The sequence below is a fragment of the Schistocerca serialis genome, unplaced genomic scaffold, assembly GCF_023864345.2.
Source record: "Schistocerca serialis cubense isolate TAMUIC-IGC-003099 unplaced genomic scaffold, iqSchSeri2.2 HiC_scaffold_1370, whole genome shotgun sequence".
Lineage (NCBI taxonomy): Eukaryota > Metazoa > Arthropoda > Insecta > Orthoptera > Acrididae > Schistocerca > Schistocerca serialis.
Genome location: NW_026047592.1, coordinates 2282763 through 2300643, shown reverse-complemented (window position 1 = coordinate 2300643; position 17881 = coordinate 2282763).

Here is a 17881-nt window from a genome sequence, read left to right as displayed (position 1 = left end):
AAACCCTGAAGTGAAGCATCGGAATCTAAAACCGGTCTCACAGGAAAGGTTCAAAACATAGACAGTAAGAAGAGTCAGTCTTCTTGTACTTAAGTCGGCATTGTGCCTTTTGTATTTAATTCCGATGCAATATCTGTGTTTCATCGTCAATAAGAAGGTCTGAGGGATACAGTAAACCTGAAGTGAAGCATCGGAATCTATAACTAGTGTCAAAGGAATGGTTCAAATCATAGACAGTAATAAGAGTCAGTCTTCTTGTACTTAAGTCGGCATTGTGCCTTTTCTATTTAATTCCGATGCAATTTCTGTATTTCATCGGCAATAAGAAGGTCAGAGGGATAAGTAAACCTGAAGTGAAGCATCGGAATCTATAACAAGTGTCACAGGAATGGTTCAAAGCATAGACAGTAGGAAGAGTCAGTGTTCTTGTACTTAAGACGGCATTATGCCTTTTGTATTTAATTCCGATGCAATTTCTGTGTTTCATCGTCATTAAGAAGGTCAGAGGGATACAGTGAAACTGAAGTGAAGCATCGGAATCTATAACTAGTGTCACAGGAATGGTTCAAAACATAGACAGTGGGAAGAGTCAGTCTTCATGTACTTAAGTCGGCATTGTGCTTTTCTATTTAATTAAGATGCAATTTCTGTTTCGTCGTCAATAAGATGGTCCCAGGGATACAGTAAACCTGAAGTGAAGCATCGGAATCAGTCACTGGTGTCACAGGAATGGTTCAAAACATAACCAGTAGGAAGAGTCAGTCTTCTTGTACTTGGGTCGGCATAGTGCTTTTGGATTTAACTTCGATGCAATTTCTGTGTTTCATCTTGAATAAGAAGGTCAGAGGGATACAGCAAACCTGAAGTGAAACATCGGAATCTATAACTAGTGTCACAGGAATGGTTCAAAACATAGACAGTAAGAAGATTCAGTCTTTTTGTCCTTAAGTCGGCATTGTGCCTTTTGTATTTAATTCCGATGCAATTTTTGTGATTCATCGTCAAGAAGAAGGTCAGAGAGATACAGTAAACCTGAAGTGAAGCATCGGAATCTATAACTAGTGTCACAGGAATGGTTCAAATCATAGACAGTAGGAAGAGTCAGTTTTCTTGTACTTAATTCGGCATTGTGCCTTTTGTATTTAATTCCGATGCAATTTCTGTGTTTCATCGTCAATAAGAACGTCAGAGCGATACAGTAAACCTGAAGTGAAGAATCGGAATCGATAACTAATGTCACAGGAATGGTTCAAAACACAGAGAGTAAGAAGAGTTAGATTTCTTGTGCATAAGTCGGCATTGTGCCTTTTGTATTTAATTCCGATGCAATTTCTGTGTTTCATCGTCAATAAGAAGGTCAGAGGGATACAGTAAACCTGAAGTGAGGCATCGAAATCCATAATTAGTGTCACAGGAATAGTTCAAACAAAGACAGTGGGAAGAGTCAGTTTTCTTGTACTTAAGTCGGCATTTTGCCTATTGTATGAAATTCCGATGCAATTTCTGTGTTTCATCGTCAATAAGAAGGTCAGAGGGATACAGTAAACCTGAAGTGAAGCATCGGAATGTGTAACTAGTGTCACAGGAATGGTTCAAAACATTGACAGTTAGATGAGTCAGTTTTCTTGTATCTTAGTCGGCATTGTGCCATTTCTATTTAAGGCCGATGCAATTTCTGTGTTTCGTCGTCAATAAGAAGGTCCAAGTGATACAGTAAACCTTAAGTGAAGCATCGGAATCTAAAACCGGTCTCACAGGAAAGTTTCAAAACATAGACAGTAAGAAGAGCCAGTCTTCTTGTACTTGAGTCGCCATTGTGCCTTTTATATTTAATTCCGATGCAATTTCTGTGATTCATCGTCAATACGAAGGTCAGAGAGATCAGTATAACTGAAATGAAGCATCGGAATCTATTACTAGTGTCACAGGAATGGTTAAAAACATAGACAGTAAAAAGAGTCAATTTTCTTGTACTTTAGTCGGCATTGTGCCTTTTCTATTTAATTCCGATGCAATTTCTGTGTTACATCGTCGATAAGAAGGTCCAAGGGATACAATAAACATATAGTGAAGCATCGGAATCTAAAACTGGTCTCACAGGAAATGTTGAAATCATAGTCAGTAGGAAGAGTCAGTCTTCATGTACTTAATTCGGCATTGTGCCTTTTGTATTTAATTCCGATGCAATTTCTGTGTTTCATCGTCAATAAGAAGGTCAGAGCGATACAGTAAACCTGAAGTGAGGCATTGGAATCGATAACTAATGTCACAGGAATGGTATAAAACACAGTCAGTAAGAAGAGTTAAATTTCTTGTGCTTATGTCGGCATTGAGCCTTTTGTATTTAATTCCGATGCAATTTCTGTGTTTCATCGTCAATAAGAAGGTCCAAGGGATACAGTAAACATATAGTGAAGCATCGGAATCTAAAACTGGTCTCACAGGAAATGTTCAAATGATATTCAGTAAGAAGAGTCAGTCTTCTTGTACTTAAGTCGGCATTATGCCTTTTGTATTTAATATCGATGCAATTTCTGTGTTTCATCGTCAATAAGAAGGTCCAAGGGATACAGTAAACCTGAAGTGAAGCATCGGAATCTGAAACCGGTCTCACAGGAATGCTTCATAATATAGACAGTAAGAAAAGCCAGTCTACTTGTACTTGAGTCGGCATTGTGCCTTTTGTGTTTAAATCCGATGCAATTTCTGTGTTTCATCGTCAATAAGAAAGTCAGAGGGATACAGAAAACCTGAAGTGAAGCATCGGAATCTAGAACTAGTGTCACAGGAATGGTTCAAAACATACACAGTAAGAAGAGTCAGTTTTCTCGTACTTAAGTCGGCATTGTGCCTTTCCTATTTAATTTCGATGCAATTTCCTTGTTTCGAAGTCAATAAGAAGGTCCATGGGATACAGTAAACCTGAAGTCAAGCATCGGAATCTAAAACCGATCTCACAGGAACGGTTCAAAACACAGGCAGTAAGAAGAGCCAGTCTTCTTGTACTTGAGTCGGCATTGTGCCTTTTGTATTTAATTCCGATGCAATTTCTGTGTTTAATCGTCAATACGAAGGTCAGAGGCATACAGTAATCATATAGTGAAGCACCGGAATCTAAAACTGGTCTCACAGGAAATGTTTAAAGCGTAGTCAGTAAGAAGAGTCAGTCTTCTTGTCCTTAAGTTGGCATTGTGCCTTTTCTATTTAATTCCGATGCAATATCTGTGTTTTGTCGTCAATAAGAAGGTCCAAGGGATACAGAAACCCAGAAGTGAAGCATCGGAATCTAAAACCGGTCTCACAGGAAAGGTTCAAAACATAGACAGTAAGAAGAGTCAGTCTTCTTGTACTTAAGTCGGCATTGTGCCTTTTGTATTTAATTCCGATGCAATATCTGTGTTTCATCGTCAATAAGAAGGTCTGAGGGATACAGTAAACCTGAAGTGAAGCATCGGAATCTATAACAAGTGTCACAGGAATGGTTCAAAGCATAGACAGTAGGAAGAGTCAGTGTTCTTGTACTTAAAACGGCATTGTGCCTTTTGTATTTAATTCCGATGCAATTTCTGTGTTTCATCGTCATTAAGAAGGTCAGAGGGATACAGTGAACCTGAAGTGAAGCATCGGAATCTATAACTAGTGTCACAGGAATGGTTCAAAACATAGACAGTGAGAAGAGTCAGTCTTCATGTACTTAAGTCGGCATTGTGCTTTTCTATTTAATTATGATGCAATTTCTGTTTCGTCGTCAATAAGATGGTCCCAGGGATACAGTAAACCTGAAGTGAAGCATCGGAATCTATAACTAGTGTCACAGGAATGGTTCAAATCATAGACAGTAAGAAGAGTCAGTCTTCTTGTACTTAAGTCGGCATTGTGCCTTTTATATTTAATTCCGAAGCAATTTCTGTGTTTCATCGTCAATAAGAAGGTCAGAGGGATACAGTAAACATATAGGGAAGCATCAGAATCTATAAATGGTCTCACAGGAAATGTTCATAACATAGTCAGTAAGAAGAATCAGACTTCTTGTACTTAAGTTGGCATTGTGCCTTTTCTATTTAATTCCGATGCAATTTCTGTGTTTCGTCGTCAATAAGAAGGTCCAAGTGATACAGCAAACTTGAAGTGAAGCATAGGAATATATAACTAGTGTCACAGGAATGGTTCAAAACATAGACTGTAAGAAGAGTCAGTCTTCTTGTACTTAAGTCGGCATTGTGCACTTCTATTTAATTCCGATGCAATTTCTGTGTTTAATCGTCAATAAGAATGTCAGAGGGATACAGTAAACCTGAAGTGAAGCATCGGAATCTATAACTAGTGTCTCAGGAATGGTTCAAAACATATACAGTAGGAAGAGTCAGTCTTCTTGTACTTAAGTCGGCATTGTGCCTTTTCCATTTATTTCCGATGGAATTTCCGTGTTTCGTCGTCAATAAGAAGGTCCAAGGGACACAGTAAACCTGAATTGAAGCATCGGAATCTATAACTAGTGTCACAGGAATGGTTCAAAACATAGACAGTAAGAAAAGTCAGTCTTCTTGTACTTAAGTCGGCATAGTGCCTTTTGTATTTAATTCCGATGCAATTTCTGTGTTTCAACGTCAATAAGAAGGTCATAGGGATACAGTTAGCCTGAAGTGAAGCATCGGAATCTATAACTAGTGTCACAGGAATTTTTCAAAACATAAACAGTAGGAAGAGTCAGTCTTATTGTACTTAATTCGGCATTGTGCCTTTTCTGTTTAATTCCGATGCAATTTCTGTGTTTCGTCGTCAATAAGTAGGTCAGAGGGATAGAGTAAACCTGAAGTGACGCATTGAAATATATAACTAGTGTCACTGGAATGGAGCAAAACATAGACAATAAGAAGAGTCAGTCTTCTTGTACTTAAGTCGGTATTGTGCCTTTTGTATTTAATTCCGATGCAATTTCTGTGTTTGATCGTCAATACGAAGGTCCAAGGGATACAGTAAACCTGAAGTGAAGCATCGGAATCTATATCTAGTGTGACAGGAATGGTTTAAAACATAGGCAGTAATAAGAGTCAGTCTTCATGTACTTAAGTCGGCATTGTGCCTCTTGTATTTAATTCCGATGCAATTCCTGTGTTTCTTCGTCAATAAGAAGTTCCTAGGGATACAGTAAACATATAGTGAAGCATCGGATTCTAAAACTGGTCTCACCGGAAATGTTCAAAACATAGTCAGTAAGAAGAGCCAGTCTTCTTGTACATAAGTCGGCAATGTGCCTTTTCTATTTAATTCCGATGCAATTTCTGTGTTTCGTCGTCAATAAGAAGGTCCAAGGGATACAGTAAACCTGAAGTGAAGCAACGGAATCAAAAACCGGTCTCACAGGAAAGGCTCAAAACATAGGGAGTAAGAAGAGCCAGTCATCTTGTATTTGAGTCGACATTGTACCTTTTGAATTTAATTCCGATGCAATTTCTGTGTTTCATCGTCAATAAGAATGTCAGAGGGATACAGTAAACCCGAAGTGAAGCATCGGAATCTATAACTAGAGTAGCAGGAATGGTTCAAAACATAGACCGTAGGAAGAGTCAGTCTTCTTGTACTTATGTCAGCATTGTGCCTTTTCTATTTAATTTCGATGCAATTTGTGTGTTTCGTCGTCAATAAGAAGGTCCAAGGGATACAGTAAACCTGAAGTGAAGCATCGGAATCTATAACTAGTGTCACAGAAAAGGTTCAAAACATAGACAGTAAGAAGAGTCAGTCTTCTTGTACTTAAGTAGACATTGTACCTTTTGTATCAAATTCTTATGCAATTTCTGTGTTTCATCGTCAATATGAACGTCAAAGGGATACAGTAAACCTGAAGTGAAGCATCGGAATCTATAACTAGAGTCACAGGAATGGTTCAAAGCATAGACAGTAGGAAGAGTCAGTCTTCTTGTGCATAATTCGGCATTGTGCCTTTTCCATATAATTCCGATGCAATTTCTGTGTTTCGTCGTCAATAAGAGGGTCAGAGGGATACAGTTAACCTGACGTGAAGCATCGGAATCTATAACTAGTGTCACAGGAATGGTTGAAAACTTACACAGCAAGAAGAGTCAGTCTTCTTGTACTTAAGTCGGCATTGTGCCTTTTGTATTTAATTCCGATGCAATTTCTGTGTTTCATCGTCAATAAGAAGGTCCAAGGAATACAGTAAACATATAGTGAAGCATCGGAATCTAAAACTGGTCTCACAGGAAATGTTCAAATCATAGTCAGTAAGAAGAGTCAGTCTACTTATACTTAAGTCGGCTTTGTGCCTTTTGTATTTAATTCCGATGCAAGTTCTGTAATTCATCGTCAATATGAAGGTCCAAGGGATACAGTAAACATATAGTGAAGCATCGGAATCTTAAACTGGTCTCACAGGAAATGTTCACAACATAGTCAGTAAGAAGAGTCAGTCTTCTTGTACTTAAGTCGGCACTGTGCCGTTTGTATTTAATTCCGATGCAATTTCTGTGTTTCATCGTCAATAAGAATGTGAGAGGGATACAGTGAACCTGAAGTGAAGCATCGGAATCTATAACTAGTGTCACAGGAATGGTTCAAAACATAGACAGTAGCAAGAGTCACTTTTCTTGTACTTAAGTCGGCATTGTGCATTTCTATTTAATTCCGATGCAATTTCTGTGTTTCGTCGTCAATAATAAGGTCCAAGGGATACAGTAAACCTGAAGTGAAGCATCGGAATCTATATCTAGTGTCACAGGAAAGGTTCAAATCATAGACAGTAAGAAGAGTCAGTCTTCTTGTACATGAGTCGGCATTGTGCCTTTTGTATTTAATTCCGATGCAATTACTGTGGTTCATTGACAATAAGAAGGTCAGAGGGATGCAGTAAACCTGAAGAGAACCATCGGAATCTATAACTAGTGTCACAGGAATGGTTCAAAACATACACAGCAAGAAGATTCAGTCCTCTTGTACTTATGTCGGCATTGTGCCTTTTGTATTTAATTCCGATGCAATTTCTGTGTTTCGTCGTCAATAAGAAGGTCGAAGGGATGCAGTAAACCTGAATTGAAGAATCGGAATCTATAACTAGTGTCACAGGAATGGTTAAAACATAGACAGTGGGAAGGGTCAGTCTTCTTGTACTTAAGTCGGCATTGTGCCTTTTGTATTTAATTCCGATGCAAATCCTGTGTTTCATCATCAATAAGAAGGTCCAAAGGATACAGTAAACCTGAAGTGAAGCTTCGGAATCTATAACTAGTGGCACAGGAATGGTTCAGAACATAGAAAGTAAGAAGAATCAGTCTTCTTGTTCTTAAGTCAGCATTGTGCCTTTTGTATTTAATTCCGATTCTATTTCTGTGATTCACGTCAATAAGAGTGTTAGAGGGATACAGTAAACCAGAAGTGAAGCATCGGAATCTATAACTAGTGTCACAGGAATGGTTCAAATCATTGACAGTTGGAAGAGTCAGTCTTCTTGTACTTAAGTCGGCATTGTTCCTTTTCTACTTAATTCCGATGCAATTTCTGTGTTTCATCGTCAATAAGAACGTCCAAGGGATGCAGTAAACCTGAAGTGAAGCATCGGAATCTATAACTAGTGTGACAGGAATGGTTCAAAACATAGGCAGTAATAAGAGTCAGTCTTCTTGTACTTAAGTCGGCATTGTGCCTTTTCCATTTAATTCCGATGCAATTTCTGTGTTTCGTCGTCAATAAGAAGGTCAGAGGGATACAGTAAACCTGAAGTGAAACATCGGAATCTATAACTAGAGTCGCAGGAATGGTTCAAAACATAGACCGTAGGAAGAGTCAGTCCTCTTGTACTTATGTCGGCATTGTGCCTTTTGTATTTAATTCCGATGCAATTTCTGTTTTTCATCGTCAATAAGAGTGTCATAGGGATACAGTAAACCTGAAGAGAAGCATCGGTTTCTATAACTAGTATCACAGGAATGGTTCAAAACATAGACAGTTGGAAGAGTCAGTCTTCTTGTACTTAAGTCGGCATTGTGCCTTTTCTTTTTAATTCCGATGCAATTTCTGTGTTTCGTCGTCAACAAGAAGGTCCAAGTGATACAGTAAACCTGAAGTGAAGCATCGGAATCTATATCTAGTGTCACAGGAATGGTTCAAAACATAGACACGGAAGAGTCTGTCTTCTTGTACTTAAGTCGGCATTGTGCCTTTCCTATTTAATTCCGATGCAATTTCTGTGTTTCGTCGTCAATAAGAAGGTCCAAGGGATACAGTAAATCTGAAGTGAAGCATCCGAATCTATAACTAGTGTCACAGAAAAGGTTCAAAACATAGACAGTAAGAAGAGTCAGTCTTTTGGTACTTGAGTCGGCTTTGTGCCTCTTGTATTCACTTCCGATGCAATTTCTGTGTTTCATCGTCAATAAGAAGGTCAGAGGGATACAGTAAACCTGAAGTGAAGCATCGGAATCTATAACTAGAGTCGCAGGAATGGTTCAAAACATAGAACGTAGGAAGAGTCAGTCTTCCTGTAATTATGTCGGCATTGTGCCTTTTCCATTTAATTTCGATGCAATTTGTGTGTTTCGTCGTCAATAAGAGGGTCAGAGGGATACAGTAGACCTAAAGTGAAGCATCGGAATATATAACTAGTGTCACAGGAATGGTTCAAAACATACACAACAAGAAGGGTCAGTCTTCTTGAACTTAAGTCGGCATTGTGCCTTTCGTATTTAATTCCGATGTAATTTCTGTGTTTCATCGTCAATAAGAAGGTCCAAGGGATACATTAAACCTGAAATGATGCATCGGAATCTATAACTAGTGTCACAGGAATGGTTCAAAACATAGACAGTAAGATGAGTCAGTCTTCTTGTACTTAAGTCGGCATTGTGCCTTTTGTATTTAATTCCGATGCAATTTCTGTGTTTCATCGTCAATATGAACGTCAGAGGGTTACAGTAAACCTGAAGTGAAGCATCGTAATCTATAACTAGAGTCACAGGAATGGTTCAAAGCATAGACAGTAGGAAGAGTCAGTCTTCTTGTACATAATTCGACATTAAGCCTTTTCTAGTTAATTCCGATGCAATTTCTGTGTTTCGTCGTCAATAAGAAGGTCCAAGGGATACAGTAAACCTGAAGTGAAGCATCGGAATCTATAACTAGTGTCACAGAAAAGGTTCAAAACATAGACAGTAAGAAGAGTCAGTCTTCTTGTACTTAAGTCGACATTGTGCCTTTTGTATTTAATTCCGATGCATTTTCTGTGTTTCAACGTCAATATGAACGTCAGAGGGATACAGTAAACCTGAAGTGAAGCATCGTAATCTATAACTAGAGTCACAGGAATGGTTCAAAGCATAGACAGTAGGAAGAGTCAGTCTTCTTGTACATAATTCGACGTTGTGCCTTTTCTATTTAATTCCGATGCAATTTCTGTGTTTCGTCGTCAATAAGAGGGTCAGAGGGATACAGTAAACCTGAAGTGAAGCATCGGAATCTATAACTAGTGTCACAGGAATGGTTGAAAACATACACAGCAAGAAGAGTCAGTCTTCTTGTACTTAAGTCGGCATTGTGCCTTTTGTATTTAATTCCAATGCAATTTCTGTGTTTCATCGTCAATAAGAAGATCCAAGGGATACAGTAAACCTGAAGTGATGCATCGGAATCTATAACTAGTGTCACAGGATTGGTTCAAAACATAGACAGTAGGAAGGGTCAGTCTTCTTGTACTTAAGTCGGCATTGTGCCTTTTGTATTTAATTCCGATGCAATTTCTGTGTTTCATTGTCATTAAGAAGGTCCAAGGGAAACAGTAAACCTGAAGTGAAGCATCGGAATCTATAACTAGTGTCACAGGAATGGTTCAAAACGTAGACACTAAGAAGAGTCAGTCTTCTTGTACTTAAGTCGGCATTGTGCCTTTTGTATTTAATTCCGATTAATTTCTGTGTTTCATCGTCAATAAGAATGTCCAAGGAATACAGTAAACATATAGTGAAGCATCGGAATCTAAAACTGGTCTCACAGGAAATGTTCAAATCATAGTCAGTAACAAGAGTCCGTCTGCTTATACTTAAGTCGGCTTTGTGCCTTTTGTGTTTAATTCCGATGCAATTTCTGTGTTTCATCTTCAATAAGCAGGTCCAAAGGATACAGTAAACATATAGTGAAGCATCGGAATCTTAAACTGGTCTCACAGGAAATGTTCACAACATAGTCAGTAAGAAGAGTCATTCTTCTTGTACTTAAGTCGGCACTGTGCCGTTTGTATTTAATTCCGATGCAATTTCTGTGTTTCATCGTCAATAAGAATGTGAGAGGGATACAGTGAACCTGAAGTGAAGCATCGGAATCTAGAACTAGTGTCACAGGAATGGTTCAAAACATAGACAGTAGCAAGAGTGACTCTTCTTGTACTTAAGTCGGCATTGTGCATTTCTATTTAATTCCGATGCAATTTCTGTGTTTCGTCGTCAATAAGAAGGTCCAAAAGATACAGTAAACCTGATTTGAAGCTTGGGAATCTATAACTAGTGTCACAGGAATGGTTCAAAACATAGACAGTAAGAAGAATCATTCTTCTTGTACTTAAGTCGGCGTTGTGCCTTTTGTATTTAATTCCGATGCAATTTCTGTGTTTCATCGTCAATAAGAAGGTCAGAGGGATACAGTAACCCTGAAGTGAAGCATCGGAATCTATAACTAGTGTCACAGGAATGGTTAAAACATAGACAGTGGGAAGGGTCAGTCTTCTTGTACTTAAGTCGGCATTGTGCATTTTGTATTTAATTCTGATGCAAATTCTGTGTTTCATCATCAATAAGAGGGTGCAAAAGATACAGTAAACCTGAAGTGAAGCTTCGGTATCTATAACTAGTGGCACAGGAATGGTTCAAATCATAGACAGTAAGAAGAATCAGTCTTCTTGTTCTTAAGTCAGCATTGTGCCTATTGTATTTAATTCCGATGCTATTTCTGTGTTTCATCGTCAATAAGAGTGTCAGAGGGATACAGTAAACCAGAAGTGAAGCATCGGAATCTATAACTAGTGTCACAGGAATGGATCAAATCATAGACAGTTGGAAGAGTCAGTCTTCTTGTACTTAAGTCGGCATTGTGCCTTTTGTATTTAATCCTGATTCAATTTCTGTGTTTCGTCGTCAATAAGAAAGTCCAAGGGATACAGTAAACCTGAAGTGAAGCATCGGAATCTATAACTAGTGTCACAGGAATGGTTCAAAACATAGACAGTAAGATGAGTCAGTCTTCTTGTACTTAAGTCGGCATTGCGCCTTTTGTATTTAATTCCGATGCAATTTCTGTGTTTCATCGTCAACAAGAATGTCCAAGGGATACAGTAAACATTTAGTGAAGCATCGGAATCTAAAACTGGTCTCACAGGAAATGTTCAAATCATAGTCAGTAAGAAGAGTTAGTCTTCTTATACTTATGTCGGCATTGTGCCTTTTCTACTTAATTCCGATGCAATTCCTGTGTTTCGTCGGCAATAAGAAGGTCCAAGGGATACAGTAAACCTGAAGTGAATCATCGGAATCTAAAACCGGTCTCACAGGAAAGGTTCAAAGCATAGAGAGTAAGAAGAGCCAGTCATCTTGTATTTGTGTCGGCATTGTGCCTTTTGTAATTAATTCCGATTCAATTTCTGTGTTTCATCGTCAATATGAACGTCAGAGGGATACGGTAAACCTGAAGTGAAGTATCGGAATCTATAACTAGAGTCTCAGGAATGGTTCAAAGCATAGACAGTAGAAAGAGTCAGTCTTCCTGTACTTAAGACGGCATTGTGACTTTTGTATTTAATTCCGATGCAATTTCTGTGTTTCATCGTCAATATGAACTTCAGAGGGATACGGTAAACATGAAGTGAAGCATCGGAATCTATATCTAGTGTCACAGGAATGGTTCAAAGCATAGACATGGAAGAGTCTATCTTCTTGAACTTAAGTCGGCATTGTGCCTTTTCTACTTAATTCCGATGCAATTCCTGTGTTTCGTCGGCAATAAGAAGGTCCAAGGGATACAGTAAACCTGAAGTGAATCATCGGAATCTAAAACCGGTCTCACAGGAAATGTTCAAAGCATAGAGAGTTAGAAGAGCCAGTCATCTTTTATTTGTGTCGGCATTGTGCCTTTTGTAATTAATTCCGATGCAATTTCTGTGTTTCATCGTCAATATGAACGTCAGAGGGATACGGTAAACCTGAAGTGAAGTATCGGAATCTATAACTAGAGTCTCAGGAATGGTTCAAAGCATAGACAGTAGGAAGAGTCAGTCTTCCTGTACTTAAGACGGCATTGTGACTTTTGTATTTAATTCCGATGCAATTTCTGTGTTTCATCGTCAATATGAACGTCAGAGGGATACAGTAAACCTGAAGTGAAGCATCGGAATCTATAACTAGTGTCACAGGAATGGTTAAAACATAGACAGTAGGAAGAATCAGTCTTCTTGTACTTAAGTCGGCATTGTGCCTTTTCTATTTAATCCCGATTCAATTTCTGTGTTTCGTCGGCAATAAGAAGGTCCAAGGGATACAGTAAACGTGAAGTGAAGCATCGGAATCTATAACTAGTGTCATAGGAATGGTGAAAACATAGACAGTAGGAAGGGTCAGTCTTCTTGTACTTAAGTCGGCATTGTGCCTTTTGTATTTAATCCTGATTCAATTTCTGTGTTTCGTCGTCATTAAGAAGGTCCAAGGTGTACAGTAAACCTGAAGTGAAGCATCGGAATCTATAACTAGTGTCACAGGAATGGTTCAAAACTTAGACAGTAAGAAGAGTCAGTCTTCTTGTACTTAAGTCGGCATTGTGCCTTTTGTATTTAATTCCGATGCTATTTCTGTGTTTCATCGTCGATAAGATGGTCCAAGGGATACAGTACACCTGAAGTGAAGCGTCGGAATCTATTACTAGTGTCACAGAAATTGCTCAAAACATAGACAGTAAGAAGAGTCAGTCTTTTTGAACTTAAGTCGGCATTGTGAATTTTGTATTGAATTCCGATGCAAATCCTGTGTTTCATTGTCAATAAGAAGGTCCAAAAGATACAGTAAACCTGAATTGAAGCTTGGGAATCTATAACTAGTGTCACAGGAATGGTTCAAAACATAGACAGTAAGAAGAATCATTCTTCTTGTACTTAGGTCGGCGTTGTGCCTTTTGTATTTAATTCCGATGCAATTTCTGTGTTTCATCGTCAATAAGAAGGTCAGAGGGATACAGTAACCCTGAAGTGAAGCATCGGAATCTATAACTAGTGTCACAGGAATGGTTAAAACACAGACAGTGGGAAGGGTCAGTCTTCTTGTACTTAAGTCGGCATTGTGCATTTTGTATTTAATTCTGATGCAAATTCTGTGTTTCATCATCAATAAGAGGGTCCAAAGGATACAGTAAACCTGAAGTGAAGCTTCGGAATCTATAACTAGTGGCACAGGAATGGTTCAAATCATAGACAGTTAGAAGAATCAGTCTTCTTGATCTTAAGTCAGCATTGTGCCTATTGTATTTAATTCCGATGCTATTTCTGTGTTTCATCGTCAATAAGAGTGTCAGAGGGATACAGTAAACCAGAAGTGAAGCATCGGAATCTATAACTAGTGTCACAGGAATGGATCAAATCATAGACAGTTGGAAGAGTCAGTCTTCTTGTACTTAAGTCGGCATTGTGCCTTTTGTATTTCATCCTGATTCAATTTCTGTGTTTCGTCGTCAATAAGAAAGTCCAAGGGATACAGTAAACCTGAAGTGAAGCATCGGAATCTATAACTGGTGTCACAGGAATGGTTCAAAACATAGACAGTAAGATGAGTCAGTCTTCTTGTACTTAAGTCGGCATTGCGCCTTTTGTATTTAATTCCGATGCAATTTGTATGTTTCATCGTCAACAAGAATGTCCAAGGGATACAGTAAACATTTAGTGAAGCATCGGAATCTAAAACTGGTCTCACAGGAAATGATCAAATCATAGTCAGTAAGAAGAGTCAGTCTTCTTATACTTATGTCGGCATTGTGCCTTTTCTACTTAATTCCGATGCAATTCCTGTGTTTCGTCGGCAATAAGAAGGTCCAAGGGATACAGTAAACCTGAAGTGAATCATCGGAATCTAAAACCGGTCTCACAGGAAAGGTTCAAAGCATAGAGAGTAAGAAGAGCCAGTCATCTTGTATTTGTGTCGGCATTGTGCCTTTTGTAATTAATTCCGATGCAATTTCTGTGTTTCATCGTCAATATGAACGTCAGAGGGATACGGTAAACCTGAAGTGAAGTATCGGAATCTATAACTAGAGTCTCAGGAATGGTTCAAAGCATAGACAGTAGGAAGAGTCAGTCTTCCTGTACTTAAGACGGCATTGTGACTTTTGTATTTAATTCCGATGCAATTTCTGTGTTTCATAGTCAATATGAACGTCAGAGGGATACGGTAAACATGAAGTGAAGCATCGGAATCTATATCTAGTGTCACAGGAATGGTTCAAAGCATAGACATGGAAGAGTCTATCTTCTTGTACTTAAGTCGGCATTGTGCCTTTTCTATTTAATTCCGATGCAATTTCTGTGTTTCATCGTCAATATGAACGTCAGAGGGATACAGTAAACCTGAAGTGAAGCATCGTAATCTATAACTAGAGTCACAGGAATGGTTCAAAGCATAGACAGTAGGAAGAGTCAGTCTTCTTGTACATAATTCGACATTAAGCCTTTTCTAGTTAATTCCGATGCAATTTCTGTGTTTCGTCGTCAATAAGAAGGTCCAAGAATACAGTAAACCTGAAGTGAAGCATCGGAATCTATAACTAGTGTCACAGAAAAGGTTCAAAACATAGACAGTAAGAAGAGTCAGTCTTCTTGTACTTAAGTCGACATTGTGGCATTTGTATTTAATTCCGATGCATTTTGTGTGTTTCAACGTCAATAAGAACGTCAGAGGGATACAGTAAACCTGAAGTGAAGCATCGTAATCTATAACTAGAGTCACAGGAATGGTTCAAAGCATAGACATTAGGAAGCGTCAGTCTTCTTGTACATAATTCGACGTTGTGCCTTTTCTATTTAATTCCGATGCAATTTCTGTGTTTCGTCGTCAATAAGAGGGTCAGAGGGATACAGTAAACCTGAAGTGAAGCATCGGAATCTATAACTAGTGTCACAGGAATGGTTGAAAACATACACAGCAAGAAGAGTCAGTCTTCTTGTACTTAAGTCGGCATTGTGCCTTTTGTATTTAATTCCAATGCAATTTCTGTGTTTCATCGTCAATAAGAAGATCCAAGGGATACAGTTAACCTGAAGTGATGCATCGGAATCTATAACTAGTGTCACAGGATTGGTTCAAAACATAGACAGTAGGAAGGGTCAGTCTTCTTGTACTTAAGTCGGCATTGTGCCTTTTGTATTTAATTCCAATGCAATTTCTGTGTTTCATCGTCATTAAGAAGGTCCAAGGGATACAGTAAACCTGAAGTGAAGCATCGGAATCTATAACTATGGTCACAGGAATGGTTCAAAACGTAGACACTAAGAAGAGTCAGTCTTCTTGTACTTAAGTCGGCATTGTGCCTTTTTTATTTAATTCCGATGCAATATCTGTGTTTAATCGTCAATAAGAATGTCCAAGGAATACAGTAAACATATAGTGAAGCATCGGAATCTAAAACTGGTCTCACAGGAAATGTTCAAATCATAGTCAGTAACAAGAGTCAGTCTGCTTATACTTAAGTCGGCTTTGTGCCTTTTGTGTTTAATTCCGATGCAATTTCTATGTTTCATCTTCAATAAGCAGGTCCAAAGGATACAGTAAACATATAGTGAAGCATCGGAATCTTAAACTGGTCTCACAGGAAATGTTCACAACATAGTCAGTAAGAAGAGTCATTCTTCTTGTACTTAAGTCGGCACTGTGCCATTTGTATTTAATTCCGATGCAATTTCTGTGTTTCATCGTCAATAAGAATGTGAGAGGGATACAGTGAACCTGAAGTGAAGCATCGGAATCTAGAACTAGTGTCACAGGAATGGTTCAAAACATAGACAGTAGCAAGAGTGACTCTTCTTGTACTTAAGTCGGCATTGTGCATTTCTATTTAATTCCGATGCAATTTCTGTGTTTCGTCGTCAATAAGAAGGTCCAAAAGATACAGTAAACCTGAATTGAAGCTTGGGAATCTATAACTAGTGTCACAGGAATGGTTCAAAACATAGACAGTAAGAAGAATCATTCTTCTTGTACTTAAGTCGGCGTTGTGCCTTTTGTATTTAATTCCGATGCAATTTCTGTGTTTCATCGCCAATAAGAAGGTCAGAGGGATACAGTAACCCTGAAGTGAAGCATCGGAATCTATAACTAGTGTCACAGGAATGGTTATAACATAGACAGTGGGAAGGGTCAGTCTTCTTGTACTTAAGTCGGCATTGTGCATTTTGTATTTAATTCTGATGCAAATTCTGTGTTTCATCATCAATAAGAGGGTCCAAAGGATACAGTAAACCTGAAGTGAAGCTTCGGAATCTATAACTAGTGGCACAGGAATGGTTCAAATCATAGACAGTAAGAAGAATCAGTCTTCTTGTTCTTAAGTCAGCATTGTGCCTATTGTATTTAATTCCGATGCTATTTCTGTGTTTCATCGTCAATAAGAGTGTCAGAGGGATACAGTAAACCAGAAGTGAAGCATCGGAATCTATAACTAGTGTCACAGGAATGGATCAAATCATAGACAGTTGGAAGAGTCAGTCTTCTTGTACTTAAGTCGGCATTGTGCCTTTTGTATTTAATCCTGATTCAATTTCTGTGTTTCGTCATCAATAAGAAAGTCCAAGGGATACAGTAAACCTGAAGTGAAGCATCGGAATCTATAACTGGTGTCACAGGAATGGTTCAAAACATAGACAGTAAGATGAGTCAGTCTTCTTGTACTTAAGTCGGCATTGCGCCTTTTGTATTTAATTCCGATGCAATTTCTGTGTTTCATCGTCAACAATAATGTCCAAGGGATACAGCAAACATTTAGTGAAGCATCGGAATCTAAAACTGGTCTCACAGGAAATGTTCAAATCATAGTCAGTAAGAAGAGTCAGTCTTCTTATACTTATGTCGGCATTGTGCCTTTTCTACTTAATTCCGATGCAATTCCTGTGTTTCGTCGGCAATAAGAAGGTCCAAGGGATACAGTAAACCTGAAGTGAATCATCGGAATCTAAAACCGGTCTCACAGGAAAGGTTCAAAGCATAGAGAGTAAGAAGAGCCAGTCATCTTGTATTTGTGTCGGCATTGTGCCTTTTGTAATTAATTCCGATGCAATTTCTGTGTTTCATCGTCAATATGAACGTCAGAGGGATACGGTAAACCTGAAGTGAAGTATCGGAATCTATAACTAGAGTCTCAGGAATGGTTCAAAGCATAGACAGTAGGAAGAGTCAGTCTTCCTGTACTTAAGACGGCATTGTGACTTTTGTATTTAATTCCGATGCAATTTCTGTGTTTCATCGTCAATATGAACGTCAGAGGGATACGGTAAACATGAAGTGAAGCATCGGAATCTATATCTAGTGTCACAGGAATGGTTCAAAGCATAGACATGGAAGAGTCTATCTTCTTGTACTTAAGTCGGCATTGTGCCTTTTCTACTTAATTCCGATGCAATTCCTGTGTTTCGTCGGCAATAAGAAGGTCCAACGGATACAGTAAACCTGAAGTGAATCATCGGAATCTAAAACCGGTCTCACAGGAAAGGTTCAAAGCATAGAGAGTAAGAAGAGCCAGTCATCTTGTATTTGTGTCGGCATTGTGCCTTTTGTAATTAATTCCGATGCAATTTCTGTGTTTCATCGTCAATATGAACGTCAGAGGGATACGGTAAACCTGAAGTGAAGTATCGGAA